We start from the raw sequence: 21,703 nt of genomic DNA on the forward strand, positions 1-21,703 counted from the left end.
CACAACAGCAATGGTTTATTGATGCCATATTTTTTTGTTGATTGTGAAAATTTTTAGGAATGGTTGATATTGTTAATTTTCTTTATATCGAATACAGGGTGAGTCCGAACGCAAGTACATTATTTTCTCAGTAGTTTTAAATGGAACACCCTGAACTTTATGCGACTATCAAAAAGTACCGTTACCGTACTTTGGTATATTCCCTATGTCTAAATTTATTTGTTTTCGAGATATTTTAATTTTTTAGACCAAATTATTAATTAGGGGTCTAAATCTTTCCAAATTTCAAGTAAGCCATGACTGAATTTTTTAAAACTAATAATTTAAGATTACTGATTATCAATCCGGTAATCAATGTAACAATGTAGTAAATAAAGAAAGAAAAATAATTTATTAGTAATAAATTTTACAAAATAAAATACAACCACAACATACAACATTTTGTAAACACAATTAAAAACTACTTTGGTATGTAAATGTAATAATATAACAAATAAAGAACGAAATAATTATTTTTTTCTACAACCACTATTCAAAGTGCACTTTTCTGCACGGTTTTATGTTAGCAAACTTGATATTTTCTCACAGTATAAGATATTTGACATTAGTGTGCAGAAAAGTGACGTTTCTGTGCCGCAAAGTGACGTTTCTGTGCCGCAAAGTGACGTTTCTGTGCCGCAAAGTTCTTTTCTGCACAGTTGACTACCTCATTCTGAGTAACGTTATATTCTGTTTACATCCGTGGACTACCGCATTCTGAGTAACGTTATATTCTGTTTACATCCGTGGTTAAACTTTAGACAAATATATAACCTATAAGACAATTATTATATTTAACTATAGCATAGAAACTAAATTATGGATGTTACAACTGTTTTATTTTACAATTTTATTCTTATTAAACATTTTATAATTATCAACCTAACCAATAAGGATTTAGCAACCTGTGCAAGAGACGTCGAATGAAGTAGGTTTTGTGTAAATCCGTGACTGCATAAATATAATGTCAATAATGTGTAATAATTGTTTAAATTTAAACAAATTAAGGCAGTGCATTAATTTTTTAACTGATTTCTGTGCAATTTATTTAGGTATAAGGAATTTAAATTGATTAGTAGGTATTAATTAAATACAGTTTAAAATTTATCACATAGGTACCTATTATAATTAATCGTCGTTTGGAAATTGTGATTTTTATTTTTAGGAAAAACTGTGCTTGTAGAAAAAGTATAGTGTGAAACACGTGCAGAAAGGTAATTTCTCACTCGTTTGAATTGCGGCACTCGCTTGCGCTCGTACCGCAACTTTTCAAACTCGTGAGAAATTAGTACCTTTCTGCACTTGTTGCACAATATACTATTCTACAACCACTATTCAAAGTGCACTTTTCTGCACGGTTTTATGTTAGCAAACTTGATATTTTCTCACAGTATAAGATATTTGACATTAGTGTGCAGAAAAGTGACGTTTCTGTGCCGCAAAGTGACGTTTCTGTGCCGCAAAGTTCTTTTCTGCACAGTTGACTACCTCATTCTGAGTAACGTTATATTCTGTTTACATCCGTGGACTACCGCATTCTGAGTAACGTTATATTCTGTTTACATCCGTGGTTAAACTTTAGACAAATATATAACCTATAAGACAATTATTATATTTAACTATAGCATAGAAACTAAATTATGGATGTTACAACTGTTTTATTTTACAATTTTATTCTTATTAAACATTTTATAATTATCAAATAACCAATAAGGATTTAGCAACCTGTGCAAGAGACGTCGAATGAAGTAGGTTTTGTGTAAATCCGTGACTGCATAAATATAATGTCAATAATGTGTAATAATTGTTTAAATTTAAACAAATTAAGGCAGTGCATTAATTTTTTGACTGATTTCTGTGCAATTTATTTAGGTATAAGGAATTTAAATTGATTAGTAGGTATTAATTAAATACAGTTTAAAATTTATCACATAGGTACCTATTATAATTAATCGTCGTTTGGAAATTGTGATTTTTATTTTTAGGAACAACTGTGCTTGTAGAAAAAGTATAGTGTGAAACACGTGCACAAAAGGTAATTTCTCACTCGTTTGAATTGCGGCACTCGCTTGCGCTCGTACCGCAACTTTTCAAACTCGTGAGAAATTAGTACCTTTCTGCACTTGTTGCACAATATACTATTTCCTAACTAGTGCGGAAAGTGATACATTCACGCACGAGACTGCCGTTGACCCGAACGACGCGATAGCGGAGTTCGGGCAAGCAGTCGAGTGCGGCGGGAAAGACACTTTCCGCATGAGTTAGGAACAATATTTTTTCTAGGGCCGTACGTTTGGAAAAAAGCCACTAAAAACAGAGTTATATCAATTTTTATTTAGAAGTGAAAATACACAAATTAATTCTCTGACAAGGTTGTCAAAACCCAACTTTCAATATAATGGTTACCACGACGACGATATTGGTTTCCATGACGACGATTCAAAACCATTGTAATTGTCTACTGATCTGACTTTTAAATATTATGTCAAAATAATTTTATTTCATCGAATTATCGCGCTAACTTCATTAAAACATGGACACAATAAGATAAATTTGAAATAAATTAGTAAATAATATCTAAATATTAGTTTATTGCATGTATTATAATATATTATAATGCCATATTACAAGGTATTTTACTTTACAGCACGCCGTGCGGGAAAATTTACTTTCACGCACGCCGCGCCGTGAGGGAAAGTACAACTTTCGGAAACGAAATGCGTACGTGAAAGTGGCTCTTGTAGCACGGCAGTAGAAAAAAAAATTAGAAAATTTTACAAAAAAAAATACGAACACAGAATACAACATTTTTGAAAAAATTAAAAGCTACCTACTTCTAGTAAAATATTTTATATATTTAATTACAGAAAGTGTTCAAAATTAGTCGAGGGAATGAGTTACTTACATTACGAAGCATTTGTAAATTAACATTTCGAAATACACTTTGTATTCTATTTTTCATCTCATACCTTGTTGTTGGAGGCATTTTAAAACCTTCATTCTTAACGTAACCCCAAAAAATTCAGTCCAGTTTATTAAATTTTGGTGATCTGGGTGGCCACGCTACTGGTCCATTGAAAAATGAAAATATCTCAAAAACTAATAAATTCAGACATAGGGAATGTTGTATACAAATTAAAGCACGATAATGGTACTTTTCAATAGTGATATAAAATACAGGGCGTTCCATTTAAAATTACTGAGAAAATAATGCACTTGCGTTTGGACTCACCCTGTATTCAATATAAAGAAAATTATCAATGTTAGTCATTTTTAAAAATTTTGACATTAAGTAAAAAATATGGCGTCAATAAACCATTGCCGCTGTGCTTATTTTTATTTATACACCTTGTTACGATTTTCATAGAAAATTGGCTATAACTTTGTAAATACCCTGTATAACATAACAGACCTTTATATTTTTGTAATGTGAAGCTTTACATTTACATTCTAATTAATTTTAAAATGTGAAGCTCAAAGTTGGCTACAATTTTTGTTATTAACTTTTATTGCTATCGATTACTATAGCGAATCTATTGAGCTATTGATTAGTGGGGTAAACCACTAATCAATCACCCTGTATATTACATTAATATTATTATTATTTGAAGGTTCCCTTCAAGGTGGGGCTATGTTAAAACTTAATACGTAATCTGTTAAATCCTCAATAAGGTGGAAATGTAAAATATTTGCTATATTTTGTAAGTTGCCGATTGTCAGCATGACAGATATAATAATTTTAATTTTGTTACGTACACCATCGTAAAGCATTTTGTATTTAGAAGAAAAATAAATGTAGTACATGGTAGCACAGTGAAGATAAGTTGTACAGTTTATTAGAACCACCATAATACAGTCCGTACAGTTGTACAGTCCATACAGATATTGATACAAAATACTATGAAATTATATTAAGAATATCAAACCATTAGTTTTTTTCTCTTTTTTTTTAATTGTTTGTTTTTAAAATTAAATGTCTGGCTAATTGGCTCAGCCAAGGCCATCAAATTCACACAAAAAAAATTATTTATTTGTGAATTTTCGGCAAAATGTTTTTTCTGGTGTTGAATTTGAATTCTGAAATTATGTGAATTGCGCGAGCCCGAAGTAAAAAAATTGAAATACGACTTACAACTTTTTAACCACACTATATTTATGTATTTTATGTGTGACTTGCAAATATTCTGTAAGGTGTCCAATCAATTTATTTATTTATAAATAAAAAAATTTAGGTCCGGTTTAAAAAATATTGTAAAAATGCTCCGACCCAAAAACAACACCCTGTATTTAAAAAAAAAATGGATTCTGCACATAAAAAGAGGTTAAAACTGAATTGGTGGTATACTTTGAATTTTCGGCAAAATGCCGTTTCTGGTAAAATTTTGAATTTGAATTCTGAAATTATGGAATTTCAGGATCTCGAAGTAGAAAAAAAATTGAAATACGATTTACAACTTCTGAACCACACTGCATATTATATATTTTATATTTGGCACTCAGAATTGATTTTAGTGGACCACCCGAAATCTAAGGATTATAAGCAAATGAAAGCCAAGGATTGTAAACAGATGTTTCACGGATGAAGCAAAATTCAAGAAAGATAGGATATTATACAATTTCAGAGACTCACACGTTTGGCAGAGCGTGTGGAATATTTGTTAAAAAATTAAGAGGACCGTATATTTTACCTCCCACCCTAACCGGTGAAGGGTATTTAAATTTTTTAGAAAATATTTTACAGATAACGCTGGATGATGAAAGTATCAATGCACGTGGAATATAGGTGCTTCAACACAATACAGACGCTTAGTTGGAAATTTCTTATCCGACAATTTTCCCAAAAGATGGATTGGTAGAGGCCGTCCTCATGTCTGGCATTCACGATCATGTGGTTTTAGTCCTATCGATTATTATGTTTGGGGATATTTAAAATACAAGGTTTATAACGATGAAATACATAGTAGGGAAGAACTTCTTGAATGGTTTCGGGGCGCCTCCCAAGAACTTAAAAATAACACAAACGAGATTAGGAAGTATGTTAGTCAAATTACAATAAAAGCAATACTTTGTCTTCAACAAGGTGGTGGTCATTTTGAACAACTATAGGGTTTTTTTTATTTTTAAGATAGATAGGTACCTACTTTGTTGAATAAAATTATGTATTTTTTGTGGACTTTTATTATTTATTCATTAATATACCACTAAATTTAATGTTTCATTCTCTTTCTAAGTGCAGAACCCGTTTAAAAAAAATTAATGTACAGGGTGTTGTTTTTGGGTCGGATTATTTTTCATATATATTTTAATCCGGACCTGGATTTTTTATAATTATAAATAAATTATTCGATTGGACACTTTAAAGAATATTTGTGTGCCAAATATAAACTAAATACACAGTGCGTTTAAAAAGTTATGAACCAAATAAGAAAATGGCAAAATCGATAGAACACCCAGTAACTTTGTTATGGATGAAGTAAGATCCATTAAGTGTGGTATTTTTGAGTGTCCCCTTTCTACAGTTAACGTATGTTACTTTCCCAATGAAACGTCCTGGACGGCGCGGCGTTTATTCGAGACCTACACCTAAATTTACTTTTAATATTCAAGAAATAATAATTATTTTATATCTTATAAATCATTTTAACACTCACTTAAGACTGTATTAGCGAGGAACCGCAAAGTGGGCGACGCCTGGTGGCGAATTTGAAAAGCATCAACTCTAGGAAAACATTAACTTTGTCATTAATTTGTGTACATATTTGCGGTCAGTTTATGTTGTAATTAACAATGATTTCGACTTAAAAAAAAACTATTGCAGTGTTCCTCAGTATTCATTCCTATTATACTCTACGTAATGACGTAAACTAACCAATGCCAAATCACACATTTTGTTAATTTAACGTTTATATTAAACGTAGTATTTTTTAATGTTTAAGCGACTACAAAGTTAAATAAAATGTATTATATTTATATTCTGTACATAGAATGTACATTGTTATGCAAATATTCCGACCACCTCATAATTTCCAGAACACAATTTTATTATAAAATAAATTCACCTAAGTACTTAGTTTCCAGTTTTTATTATTTAATTAAAAATTGTTATCTGTTGGTGTAAAATAAATTGTAGTGTAGGTACCTATTAACTAAATTAAAAACCAAATTAGAAATTCTAAGATAGATTAATAATTTTTAAAACGCTGTGTGATTATCGGGGACCAGATTTTTTTTATGAAAAGAAGGTAAAAACAAATCAGTAGTTTTAGCATCAAATTTTAATGAATGCATACAGATGAAACATAATTTTGAGTCGTCTTTAACCTATATATTAACCGTCGTCTAGGTTTAAGACCTAGCCACGTCTTAGTGGCAAAACTTAGTGGTTACTTTGGCAAAACTCTCGTGTAAATGATTTTAATTTAACGTTTTAGAACTGTGAGGTCAAATGACAAAATAAATTGTTTTCCTAGGGATAAAATATTAGTTTCTTACTTCGGATACTTTCACAATTATCGTGTAGATGGCGCTTCGATGAAGAGAATAATTTATAATTACATATTACGAAATATTAAAAAAACTTAAATTCAGTATTTAAAACGTAAGTATATTTAAGGTAAAAATATATACCACAGCTTTGACCAACTAATATTTTTTCCTATTAATGTTTTTAATTTCAATTTTTGAAATTTTGAGCGCCCTCTTTCGGAATTTAATTTTGCGAATACGCTCTGAGCTTCGCTGCTGTCGCTAACTAGCGGATTACTAATGCGACTTTCGCCGGAAATTTTTAAATTTATTATTTAATTTTTATCGCGTAATATTTACAACGCAAAAAATCATTAAATTATAATCGATTTTTTAAAGATTTTTTGCTAATCATTTTGACGTTCTATTGATAAAATATTAGTTTCTTACTTCGGATTCTTTCACAATTATCGTGTAGATGGCGCTTCGATGAAGAGAATAATTTATAATTACATATTACGAAATATTAAAAAAACTTAAATTCAGTATTTAAAACGTAAGTATATTTAAGGTAAAAATATATACCACAGCTTTGACCAACTAATATTTTTTCCTATTAATGTTTTTAATTTCAATTTTTTTAAATAATCACTTTGACAATTATGTCAAATTTCCAGAAAAAATTCACTGACTTGTCACTACTGACGCTCACGAACTTTGAAATATCCCCTCTACGTACGAGCTCACAGCTGATACAGTGATGAGCGCGCTAATAGGGCTTTTCATTCACAGTCATTTGTTTCGAGCTTCTGTCATATGCCGTATAATCCGTGTATATTAATATTATATACAGATTATACAACATATGACAGAAGCTCGAAACAAATGACAATCGATGAAAAGCCCTATTACCGGAAAAAGTGCGTAAAAGATGGAAAACATAATACATTGCGAAACAAAAAGAGATGAAACTAGTGGAGATGGAAATGATCGTTATAAACGTATAAATTAACATTACATTACCTATTTTCCTACCTTTAGACGTATCAGTGGAGTGTGACAACTGTCACTGTGACAGTAGAATTTTATAAAATACTCCTGTCTCAGACGTCTAAAGGTGGGAAACTATGTAAAGTAATGTTAATTTATACGTTTATAACGATCATTTCCACCTCCACTAGTTTCATCTCTTTTTGTTTCGCAATGTATTTTTCCAAATTTCGCGCTATTTTGCCGGTTATTAGCGCGCTCATCACTGTATACGCCTGTAGCAAAATTATATCTATTATGACTAAATAAATAAATATAAAATAAAAAAGACAATAATTTTATATTTATCTAAGATATGCACCCCGAATCAATACTATAATAGCTTTTATCGGTACCTAATGGTTGATAATGACCCTGACTCACTGCAACGTAATGCGTTTAATTTTAATCTAACCTTTTATGTTGTATGACACATAAATCGCTTATCAATTAATATTATTACCAACATTAATATCACACGAGAGTGAGAATAAATAGACAATAACGTGACAATTTTTCTACAACTTGTTGTCTGTCAATAGGCACGAGAGCCCGGAGGGCTCGAGTGACTATTGCCGAATAGAAACAAGTTTGGGAAAAAATTGGAGCATTGTTTTATTCTTTATTCTTAGTATCGTGTGATATTCGACAGGTTATGTTTTAATACTTACATGCAACATTCAAGTCTTTGTATAAAAACATTCAGTGACATTTATCCCAATTAATGTGACACACATTTTTCAACTTGCAAAAGTGAACAGCACAGTTTAACAAATATGCGGATGAAGATATCAATAAAATATTAGTTAAAATTATTTATAAACACATTTTTATTCATGAAATAATGTTACAGAAGTACACTCCAGCGCTTAAAATTGCCGATTTGTGCTATTCTCGTGACAATTTGACATTAGGTGCAGAACTAAAAGTTTATTATGGTTCATTTTTTAAACGCTTTTCTTGACTTCAATAGTTTGCATCAAATCTTTAGACGTTAATTTGACTGACTTTTCTTCAATGCAAATGAATGAAAATTTGCAGACATATGGATTCGCGGGAACAATACACGAATAGTCAATAAAATTATTTTATGTTTATTAATTATTGTTTAAATAAAAAAAAACGATTTTAATGGAAAATGTTTAAATTCTCTTGTTTTTTACAATGTAGAAACTTGAAACTTTTACAGATTGTAACTAGTGATATGATAGTGTGACCAACTCCAATTCAGTCGAATTCGGGACAAGGCTGAAAAAAATACCTGAAATCCGGGACTTTTCAATGAAAATCGGGCCATTTTTTTTTAATACAGTGTGGGCCAAAGAAAACAGTCCACTTCGATATTTGGCTATTATATTTTAAGGAAATGAAAAAACAGGTTGATTTTTGATCTAAGGGGGACACATTTTTACCGTACATACATCTGTCATTTGTCAACCACCTCCCTTCCACTTCCCCCACCCCTTATTTTTAAAGAGGGAATAGGGGTCATGCTCTAGCTCATTTGAAAGTTTATTCAATTTTTTATTCAGTAATATTAACATTGACATAATTATTCATACAGGGTGTCTGAGAAAAATTATTTTGAATTAAATTAATTGACACAAAAAGAAGAATGTACGTAATTTATTTAACTCAAAATACATTCTACTGCTGACATAAAACAGAAAAAAATGTTTATTCCATAAATAAACATTGTTTGTTGCTTAAATTCAATATTCAACCTACCAAGAGACAGGATGGCAGTTTGAACACTGAAATCAAGCGAAAAGCAATGTATATTTATCAAAAAACATTTTTTTCTGTTTTGTGAAAGCAGTAGAATGTATTTTGATTTAGAATTAAATAAATGACATTCATTCTTCTTTTTGTGCTAATTAATTTAATTAAAAAAATTTATTCTTGGACACCCTGTATAAATAATTATGTTAATATTTATATTACTGAATAGAGAATTAAATAACCTTTCAAATGAGCTAGCACACGACCCCTAGTCCCTATTTAAAAATAAGGATAGGAGAAGTGGAAGGGAGGGGGTTGACAAATGACAGATGTATTTACCGTAAAAATATGTCCCCCTTAGATAAAAAATCGACCTGTTTCGGCTTTTCCTTAGAATCTAATAACTACTGCCAAATATCGAGGTGGATTGTTTTCTTTGGCCCACACTGTATAGAACGTTAATATAATTATTTTATTGATTATTTAACATTTTTATGTTGACAAAAATTTTTTTGGTGGTATGGGTTGTAATGATAATCACATTTTTTTAGTTTTTGACGTTTCGACTTATAATCCCGAAATCGTTTCCAAAAAAAAAGAAAAATTATAAAATTAACTGATGTTGGACTTTATGTAAATAGAATCTTAATTTAATATAAAAATATAATTATAAAAAGATTATAAAAATACATATTCGTGTTTTCGAATCTAATCCGGTCAACTTAGACATCAAAATGCTTGGCAAATATCAAAAATTGCCGTAGAGCCAAATTTTGGTGGAGAGCTAGGGTATACCATAACAAATAAAGTTTAAAAAGTCCCCATCGATCCCATGTGTGCGTCAAAAGTTATTCGGGGTCAAAGGTCAAAATTTGAGATTTTTTGGATTTTTTTCGAAAACGGTAAGTTCTATCAAAAAAAACCTTAAACCAAAGTTGTAGATCTTAAAATTCTCTACAAAAATAGTCCTTACTATTTTTTTCCTAAGAGTTGCCATTCCTGAGATATCGCGATTCAAAGAGTCACATTATACATGATATGCACACGTTTCCACACCACCTGTGAGGTAGTGTACTCGGCGCGTTTTTTTTTACCGTGGTTTCCCCTGTAGGCCTATTCCACTAACTGTTTTGACAATTTTAGAATAATTTAAGGAAACAATACCGGTCAAGTTCTAGATATTACCTTATTATTGATATTGATTATTGATATTGCTATTGATTATTAGATTAACTATTGTTTTGATTTATTTAGATATTTGAATCAGATTCATATTCTTGAAAGTCTACTTCAACAGTCAAGTCTTCTTCGATTTCATCTTCTTCCTCTTCCTCTTGCTGTATGTTCAAAAATTGTTCAAATGTGACTGAGTCATTGGTCTCTTCATTAAAGTCACAGGAGTCTTCCTCTGTTGTACTAAACTGGACATTTGAACAAGACTGACCTTGGCAGTTGGTACACACTAGAGAACACAGCAACCCGACTTTTTTACATCCACATTTGGCACTACAACCTTTTTTGCAATTGCAAAAAATAGTGTTAAGGAGTTTTCCTGGAGCAGGTGGGAGTAAGGCTACGGCTCCACGGGCGGGAAATTGACGCTAGCAGTAGCAGTAAAATGAACTTAAGGTTCCGCGGAACGGAATAGGGATAGCCGAACTGTACCGACTACAGGACTTGTGCGTAGTCGGTTCAGTTCGGCTATTCCCATTCCGTTCCGCGGAACCTTAAGTTCATTTTACTGCTACTGCTAGCGTCAATTTCTCGCCCGTGGAGCCGTAGCCTTAGGTTTTAATCGGTTCCAGAGTATTATATATTAATTCCCAACCCCAGTCTTCTGGATTCAGTTCATTGCCTAGCCATGTTTGAACTTGATAATATACTCGATACAAATGTTGAAAAGCAGATGCTGATGTTGGAGGAAGACATGATAGTTGTACTTGTTTCTTGTTTCGCGTATTTTTTACAAAAGTTAAGTATCGGTATTTATCAAAACAAATAATGTTTTTTGGAGCTCCATAAACCGCAAGAAGAAAGCGAATTCCTTCCGTAATTATTATTTGCCGTGTAGAATCAAGTTCTGTAAAAACTTTACAGCAGTCAGTCAAATCTTTTTTTTTCGAATAATTTAAGTACTGACGTTTTGCCCCTTCTGTACATTGCGGACGTAGTGTCGTAGCCGGTTATCGCATGTAAAAATAAAATGTACTTTTGGCATTTGGGATAAGCCGATAAACTATTCGAAGAATATATCTCTGTTCGCTGTTGAGCCCTTCCAGGTTTCAGAAAATAAATAACTTTATCTACTGGCAGTGGCGGCTCGTCAGAGGAGGCAAGGGAGGCTCAGCCTCCCCATCAATTTTTTACACACTCTATACTGTTTTGTTTATCATGAATCGCGAAAACAACAATTACTCTCACTATTATACAACGTGTAAACTCCATATTATCACTAATTATCCATACGTACGGAGCATTAGCATTAGAACGCATGATCGCGTCTCAGTTTTATTACATATTATTGTAGGCAGCCCCTGGGTTATCCCGAGATGCACGAACGGAGCCGAGAAGCCCAGCTTTCTCCGTTGCTAATGCTTCGTGCAGCGCAGCAGGCGTTTAAGGAGATCCGGTCTCCTAACAGTGGCATCTACGGCGCCATCACACGCTGCCCGGAGATATACCAAGGGAGGCAGTGTAGCTTCTCAGCTCCGTTGGGTGGTTGGGTGCGTCTCGGGACAACGAATTTTAGGGTCCTGACTAAAAATAATGAAAAATCTAAAAGTGCGAATTTTGTTATGAAATTTGGTATGTGGGGTTATAATAATATTTGGAACAACTTGCTCAAATAACTTTTTCCGATATCTCTAACTCAAAGCAAAATATCGGTAATTTATCGTGTTTTTGAATTCGCAGTAGGCCGCGTTTAGAATAAAAAAAAATCAGTTGAGTATCTTAAAAAATTTGAAGCATCATTATGTATGGACTGCAAAACTTCAAATCTGTATTTATTTTGATATGCATAGGTATCTATTTACAAATAGATGGAATTGTTAACAAATAAACGACACAAACTTTGGTATTAAACTTTTACTATTAGACTAACTATTTTTAAAATGATGATATCATGAAATTATGAATTAGGATGATATTATGAAATGTAAATAAAAAATGGTCAAGAGATGGGGCCTTATATTACATTTTTTGGCGCATTTTTTTGCTAGTGCAAATTTGTCTAGATATTTTACAGTTAGGTATAGCCTCCCCTATTGTAAAAATCACGAGCCGCCACTGTCTACTGGAGTCCTTGCAGTAATCAGTACCAACAAATCAACACCTTCACTAACTACAATTGTTGTGTTTGTTGCCTTAAATTTTTCAATTGCTGTCTCAATTATAAGGACATCTGCGTCATTTTTAGCTTGTTTCACTTCAATATTCGCAGCTGTTAATTGGTCAGTTAACATTTCAGCTTTCTTTCAGCTTTCTTCTTGCGGTTTATGGAGCTCCAAAAAAAATTATTTGTCTTGATAAATACCGATACTTAACTTTTGTAAAAAATACGCGAAACAAGAAACAAGTACAACTATCATGTCTTCCTCCAACATCAGCATCTGCTTTTCAACATTTGTATCGAGTATATTATCAAGTTCAAACATGGCTAGGCAATGAACTGAATCCAGAAGACTGGGGTTGGAAATTAATAGATAATACTCTGGAACCGATTAAAACCTTACTCCCACCTGCTCCAGAAAAACTCCTTAACACTATTTTTTGCAATTGCAAAAAAGGTTGTAGTGCCAAATGTGGATGTAAAAAAGTCGGGTTGCTGTGTTCTCTAGTGTGTACCAATTGCCAAGGTCAGTCTTGCTCAAATGTCCAGTTTAGTATAACAGAGGAAGACTCCTGTGATTTTAATGAAGAGACCAATGACTCAGTCACATTTGAACAATTTTTGAACATACAGCAAGAGGAAGAGGAAAAAGATGTAGACTTTCAAGGATATGAATCTGATTAAAATATCTAAAGAAATCAAAACAATAGTTAACCTAATAATCAATAGCAATATCAATAATCAATATCAATAATAAGGTAATATCTAGAACTTGACCGGTATTGTTTCCTTAAATTATCCTAAAATTGTCAAAACAGTTAGTGGAGTAGGCCTACAGGGGAAACCACGGTAAAAAAAAACGCGCCGAGTACACTACCTCACAGGTGGTGTGGAAACGTGTGCATATCATGTATAATGTGACTCTTTGAATCGCGATATCTCAGGAATGGCAACTCTTAGGAAAAAAATAGTAAGGACTATTTTTGTAGAGAATTTTAAGATCTACAACTTTGGTTTAAGGTTTTTTTTTGATAGAACTTACCGTTTTCGAAAAAAATCCAAAAAATCTCAAATTTTGACCTTTGACCCCGAATAACTTTTGACGCACACATGGGATCGATGGGGACTTTTTAAACTTTATTTGTTATGGTATACCCTAGCTCTCCACCAAAATTTGGCTCTACGGCAATTTTTGTTATTTGAAATGTCTATATAGACCGGGTTAATCGTCTTCTCAGAAGACAATAATTATTTATTATTAAAATACAGAAACGGGCAAAAGTTCAGAGTTTTAGTTTTCGTAGAACTATAATACCATGATATAAAATGCATGTGTTTTAGATGTGGTATTAGTATTACACCCTAGAAATTATCGACTTTTTTTCGTCCCACTAATTCAATTTAATGTGAATTCTTAGAAGATTAACGTAGTCAAAATTTGAAAATAGAAGTTTACAAAAACGTTGAAAATTCGGATCGCCCGGAAGCCTTGTCCGGGATGCCGGGACACGACTTCGTAATTCGGGCCATGTCCCGGATTTTTCGGGCTAGTTGGTCACACTAGATATGAACTATACATAATTTCACTTTTTACGTTATGTTTCATAAATAAACAAGTTTCAAATTTTGAACGCTGATATATTTGTTTATATATAAATCGGCGTTTATTAGTGTCAAATTTCAATACGATACGAAACCACACTTCAACCAAAACTCGAATTTAAATTCTTGTTTTTATCGTAGAAGAAAAACCACCGGTAGAGACGTTTTGTGCTACAATTAACATTAGAATTCGTTTTGTCGTATTAATTAATCAAACGCTTTTCTTTAGTTCAATCGTTTGGGGCAAATCTTTGGACGTTAATTAGTGGAGGCACTGAAGGTTTTCAACTCCATTTCGTTGAACCTTCATCTATTTTCATGAAAATTGGTGAGTAATTAGAGGATACCTCAAGGAACAAAGGTGACATAATGCCAAGTTGCGCTTTTACCCTGGGGGTGGATGCCACCCCTTTTCTGGGGTGAAAATTATTTTATTAAAAATAATATCATAAATCCATAGAGGGTCAAATTCTAAGCAAAATTTGTTATATTTAGTTATTAACATAAATCAATACTTTTTGAGGTATTAAAAATCAGAGACTTTATTTTTTCGTAAAAAAATGCATGTTTTAAAGCTGTTTTTCACGTATAACTCAAAAACTATTAGCTTTTACAAAAAAGTTATTATTACCAAAATTGAAGACAATAAAAAATTAAATACACTGTAAAGTACCAAACTAATGTTAATTCAAAGTGAGTTATGGGTAATTGAATGTATATTTTTTTCGACGAGTACTCAAATCTAAGTGTTCAAGCTTAAATAACGGGAAAACGATGCATTTTATAAAATATACCTGCTAAACACTTATCAAAGTACTTCAGAATATCTAAGAAATGAGCTCCAGAAGAAGTTAACAGCATCAAAATTAAGCAAGTTATGATGAAACTAAGAGAACCCTTTCGAATTTTTTAGGAAAAAGTGAAAAATAAAACATACGCCATTTCCACAAAAATTAAAATTTATAGTAATCCTTACAAAAAATTCTTTGTATTAGCATAAGTAATGATATTAACAATTTTCACCGGTTAAGAATGCATATTCTCTAAATAAAAAAATATCATTTAAAGAAATCAGAATTTTTAAAATTATCGTCATTTTTATTTTCTTTTGATAATAACTATAAAAATAAATATACGTAAAAATGGTAAGTATCCAAATTTTAGTTTTTTATATATCAAATATTTTACCTTTTTTACCATTTCTATAGGGTGAAAAATAACCGAGATAGAAACGTTTAAAGCTTAAATTTTGCTGCGAGAACCATGTAACCGTGGCCATTTAATCTTTGATTTTTAAAAAAGTAAGGGGTTTAAAAAATTCAAATCAACTATTTTTAATAGCCTTTAAAATTACCTTTTAAACCGTTTTTAGTTAAACCTGATATCGTAAAAATTAACGGAGTTATTAAAAAAAAACGATAACATTTTTTGGAAAATTTTTTTAAAAGATTAAGTTTAAAAAATTTTTGGAGCATAAATTTTAACGCTACTAACTTGTTCGGGATCTCATTTGATATATATTTCTAAGTACTTTCACAAATGTTTAATAACTTTATGTTATAAATGCATCATTTTCCCGTAATTTAAGCTTGAATACTTAGATTTGGGTACTCGCCGAAAAAAATATGCATTAAATTACCTATAACTCACTTTTAGTTAATACTAAAAGGTATTTTTAGTACGGAGTTTATTTAATTTTTTATTAGCTTTAATTTTGGTAATAATATCTTTTTTGTAAAAACTTATAGTTTTTGAGCTATCTATAAAAAATCGGTTAAAAACATGCATTTTTCTTACAAAAAATTAAAATTTTTGATCTTTAATAACTCAAAAAGTTTTGATTTATTTTAATAACTTTATATAACAAATTTTGCTTAGAATTTGTCCCCCTATCGAATTATAGGGTTATTTTTATTAAAATAATTTTCACCCCGAGAAGGGGTGGCATCCACCCCCAGGGTAAAAGCGCAAGTTGGCACCATGTCACCTTTGTTTCTTGAGATATCCTCTAACCACTCACCAATTTTCATGCAAATCGATGGAGGTTGAACGAAATCGGAGGTAATAGCTCATATCCACCTTCAGTGACTCCACTAAATTTGACTGCCTTTTCTTCAATATAAATGAATAAAAATTTGCAGACATATGTATTCGCGGGAACAATACACGAATAGTCAATAAAAATTGTTTTTGTTTATTAATTGTTTAAATAAAAAAACTATTTTAACGGAAAATGCTTAAACTCTCTTGTTTTTTACAATGAAGAAACTTCAAACTTTTACAGATTGTAGCTAATTGTATGAGCTATACATACTTTCACTTTTTACGTTAATTGTTTACGTTATGCTTCATAAATAAACAATAAAGTTTTAAAGTTTTTGCCGATTCCGACTACTTTTCATGTTTGTACATCATATGTTTTATACATATTTTAATAAACATGACGTTATATGTTAGTGTTTGAAAAGTGTAAGACTAAAAAGTAAAAAATAAAAAAATATGAAAAAAATATTTTTAGGAAACGCTTTTCTTTAGTTACGAGTGATTAAAATTAAACATATAAAAAAATCTATATATTAAATTATACTAGTACCATAGCGCAACTTTTTCTGCAAGACAAAATGTCTTATAGTGCTTACATATTTATAATGAAAATAATATTTTTTTGGAAATTTGTTTCCCAATTTTGATTTACAATTATTTAAATAAATTAAGGGTCAAATTTAACTTAGTAAGTCTTATATAAAAGATTGTTTCTTTAGTTTTCCAGAACAAAAATGTAAAAACCTTAATAGAACATGAATAATTACCGCAGCAGTTAAAAAAGTAAATTTTGAGCAAAAAATAGCCATTTTTAATTATTTAATCAATGATCCCCTCATATGAATCATATACTTTCTGGAAAATATCTTTTGCTTGAACCTAAACTTTGATAAAAAAATATTCCAACCTGTATGGAATTAGGTACATTTTAATTTACATGTGTGGTAATTTTATTTGATCGGTCTATACGCTGTGAGCTTGTACGTAGAGGGGATATTTAAAAATTCGCGAGCGCCAGTAGTGACAAGTCTTCTTCTTCTTCTTCTTCCTTTATTGGGTTATATCCCTCGGGATAATTCGCCCAGCTTACACCAGGGAAATACTCTTGTCTTGCTCTGGGCAATCGAATATTTCCAAATATATATGCTAAAGCCTCAATTTTTTTTTAAATATAAGTAGAAACATCTTCTTATAGGCCAGACAGTCCCTACAGGAAAGGCAATATTATAACATAAGGGTTACAACTATTATCGTTTGGAGGTCTAATATCTTTTTATATCTTTATCTTCTTAATTTTTTTAATTCAAAGTTGGGAATTGATTAATTTATAAGTTAAGTTTAGCTAAGTTAAGGAATTTAAGGATCAAGTTAATCCTACGTGGATTAAGGTTGGACATAAGTAGGCAAATTTCAATGGGGGTAGGGATATTTGTTTTAGCTAATTCTTTATATAGGTCAAAATTGATTGACATATTTATAGGGCACTCAAAAATCAGATGATTCAAGGACCCAACCCGGCCACAGTCACAATATAGGTTGTCTTTTACTCCTATCCTGAATAGGTGAACTGGAGTAGCACAATGACCTGTCCTCATTCTAATAATGGTATTTATATGTCTTCTGTCTTGGTATGCAAAATTGTGGTACCAGGGGAGTTTATCTATCTGACCTACAATTTTAGAGTAAAATGAATTATTCCGATTTTTCCCCTGGCATTCTTGCTTCCACCGATTCCAGATGGAATGCTTGATGTCTGGTAGAAAGTTGGAATAGTGAAGAGTGATACCAGCAGCTACATTTAAGGTTCTACCTATATTAGCTAGTTTATCAGCCACCATGTTCCCTTTAATATTCGAGTGTCCTGGAATCCATGCCAGACTAATATTAACGTTATTTTCTTTCGCTTCAATGATGCCTCTTTTGGTCATGAACGATGAGTGTTCTGTTTCCATAGAATAGGTTGATCTGCCTATTTTCTGTATGGCACTTTTAGAATCTGAGCAGATGATTGCTTGTTTAATCCCATTTTTCAAAATAATTTGGAGGGCATGATTAATTGCGACAATCTCAGCCGTACATATTCGGGTATACTTAGGTAGTTTACTGGTATAAGAATAGTTGATCTCTGGGCTAAAGACACCAAAGCCTGCTGATCCTTCACCATCAACCGAGCCATCCGTGAAGAATTTGATGTGACTAGGTTTATTTAGAATTATTTTTTGGAGTTAAACTGAGGCAAGTTCATCTGAACGATTAGATTGGATATTTATGATTGGAATTGTTGATAATTGATGGTCTAGTTCAAAGTTATGGCATGGGTATAAGTCACTTAAATATAAGTTGGGATAAGTACTTTTAAATTTGTTTTTTAAAAGCACTAGAAATGGAATATTTCTGTTTTTCCAATGATTTTGGTTCCTTTGAATTGCCAAGTCTAACAGGTCGAGAGTGGAAATAATTGGGTTGCCAATTAACATTAAATTTTTTAATATAAATTTAGAGCTAAGCCATTCCCATCTAGATTTAAGCGAGATCTGACCACTTTCACTTAAGAGAGCATGGATTGGGGTAGATTTCATGCATCCAGTTATAATTCGGATACTTTTGTATTTTAGTTTCTCCAATCTTTTAATTAAGGAAGTTGGGCAATCGAAAATTACCTGGCAGCCATAGTCCAGATGGCTCTGAATCAGACCATTGTGTACAATTTGTAAGGTTTTTGGATCACTTCCCCAATAAGTCCCACAAAGAGCTCTCATCACATTCAGGCCACGATTTACTTTTAGTTCTATTGAGTTTACATATGAATTCCACTTTAAGTTTTTTTGAATATTTACCCCCAGGTATTTGACTGAATCCACCCAACCAATATTCTGGTTACAAAATATTACGTTGGGGGGAGAGATGTTCGTGTTTCCTTTTGTAAATAATATTGCAGAAGATTTGTTCTGAGATAGATTTAAATTGTGGTCTAGCAACCATGATTCCATCTGAATCAAGAATTTATTTACATTAATTACCAATTCATTAATATCACTCCCTCTAATAAGAAGAACTAAATCATCTGCATACTGAATTAGTTTGCATGAAGAGGGGATTATATTATACAGGGAAAGACAATATAAGTTGAAGAGGATAGGGCTTAATGGGGAACCTTGGGGTAGTCCCAGACTTGATTTTCTTGGGCCATGGGTTTGTCCCAGTTTGTCTTTGGCAAATAGCTCTCTGTCATTTAGAAGGCAGAAAATCAAATTAGCCAGTTGGGTTGGAATGTTATACTTTAATAATTTGGAATACAGGAGTGATATATTGACATTATCATAAGCAGAAGAGATATCTAGAAAGATGCCAATAGTGTATTGGTTTAGAGCGAAGCCTATTTGAATTGTTGAGTTGAGGTATGTAAGGTATTCCGTACAACCTCTACCCCTTCTAAATCCTAGTTGTAGTGGATTAAAAATCTTATTATGTTCCACAGTCCACTCTATTCTATTCTTTATAAGAGTTTCGAGCATTTTGCCTACACATGAAGAAAGAGCTATTGGTCTAAAGTTTAACGGATTATTACAATCTTTATCTTTTTTGATTATAGGTAAAATTACTGATTGTTTCCACTGAACAGGAACTATACCCGTTCTAAGACTTTCATTGAAAAGTTGAATTAATAACAAAGATCCAACAACGGGAAGATTTTTTAACATGGAGTAGGAAATCTGATCCAAACCAGGAGCCGAGTCAGATTTAATTGAGAGGGAGTTCTGATACTCGTCGAGAGCAAATGGCGGTTCTAGGGCTTGAGGAGATCTAACCAATACTTTATTGACAGCGGAAAGAGGGGTTAAGCAACATAGAATTTCGTGGGATATAGGAGTAGAAGGCAATTGAGTATATATTGAAGGTTTCGAAGCCGATACCTTATTAATTTTCTCCCACACAACTTTTAGAGGAGTGTTTCTATTTAACTTACTGCAAAATAGCCTGAAACTATTTTTACGTTTTGATTTTAGGAATTTTCTTGATTTGGCTATATTCTTTTTAGCCTCGATATAGTTTTCCATTGAGGGGATATTTTTAAATTTTTTTAAGGCAGACACTCTCGCAGAGACGACTTCAGCACATGAGTCATCCCACCATGGAATGTGGTATTTGGAATTATTAGCAGGGTGAAGCCAAGGAATTGTTTCATCAGCTACCGCTGATATGGAGTTAGTAAAAAATTCGTAATCTTCCCTGGGAGAAGCTGAGAAAATGCTGTTTAAATTGTTGTGATAAGTAGACCAATCAGCTTTCTTTAGATTTCTTCTTTTACATGAATGCGGGGGAGATTGAAGACATACATTTAACTGACATATTATGGGGAAGTGGTCACTAGTTCCAGTATCTGAAATAGTGGACCACTTGCCCACCCTGGCTGCCACATCGACTGATGCCATTGTTAGATCTACTACCGACTTACTGCCTCCTGGGGCCACCAATATAGTTGGAGACCCATCATTGAGAAATACTAGCTCAAGTTCCTCCAAAGAATCAAAAATAATCCTACCATTGTGACTGTCTCTAGAACTACCCCATGCCTTATGATTACAATTTAGATCACCCATGATTAAAAATGGCTTATTAAGTGATTTCACAAGGGAAGACCAGTTGGATTTGGAGATAGAGTTGTCTTGTGGACAGTATGTATTAAGAATATTCAAATTAAAGTTAGGGAGAAATGTGAGTTGGAATTGGACATCATGATTGAAGCCTGGATTGGCAATTTGAATTTCCCTATAATCAATATTGTTTTTGATAAGAGTAATTAATCCGCCATAGCCATCCTCTCGATCTTTTCTGATTATTTGATACCCTCTACATCTTATAACATGTTGGTTTAAGAGCCAAGATTCGCTAATAAGGATTATATCTGGGTTAAGGTTTTTTATAAGGATTTTTAGATTGTCAGAATTAGTGTTATATGAACGTATATTCCACTGAATAATAGTTATCGGAGTGTTAGGATTCATTATATAGAGTATGTTTGCTAGACCAAGGAGTCAGAAGATCTCGAATCCTCAGGCTCGAGATCCTCTATTCCCCTCCGACTCTGGTTTACATTTGTATTGAAAGGTGATACATTTTTAGTTATACTGGTCTTTAGATCTACCATATTGTAAGGGATGGAGAATGATTTTGAGTTTATTAAGTCCCCAATGAAGGTCATGACGAGCTCCCTGTGAGATTGGTTCAGCATAGACATGGCCTGATTGAAATCCAAATGAAGTTGGGATAAAGATTGTGAGTTAGTGATTTGAGAATCATGAGCATGATTAAATTTTGAAGTTGAGGGCTCATTTATTCTTCTACCTGATAGAGTAATAAGTAGTCTTTGGTGGGAGATTTTATCATAACCTGTATTTTCTTGTATTGAAGGTCTTCTTCTTTTTTGTGGAGATTGAGTGACTTGACTAAAAGGTTTTGAATATTGAGCTG

At 32.2% G+C, this 21,703-nt stretch overlaps 1 protein-coding gene across 1 annotated transcript in view; it reads right to left on the minus strand.

Moving 5' to 3' along the window:
• Window positions 1–21,703, minus strand: part of LOC114332338 (uncharacterized) — a 132,094-nt gene that overhangs the window by 99,287 nt on the left and 11,104 nt on the right. The gene's annotated exons all lie outside the window — the stretch shown is intronic.

This window comes from Diabrotica virgifera, chromosome 6 (assembly GCF_917563875.1).
Source record: "Diabrotica virgifera virgifera chromosome 6, PGI_DIABVI_V3a".
Classification (NCBI taxonomy): domain Eukaryota; kingdom Metazoa; phylum Arthropoda; class Insecta; order Coleoptera; family Chrysomelidae; genus Diabrotica; species Diabrotica virgifera.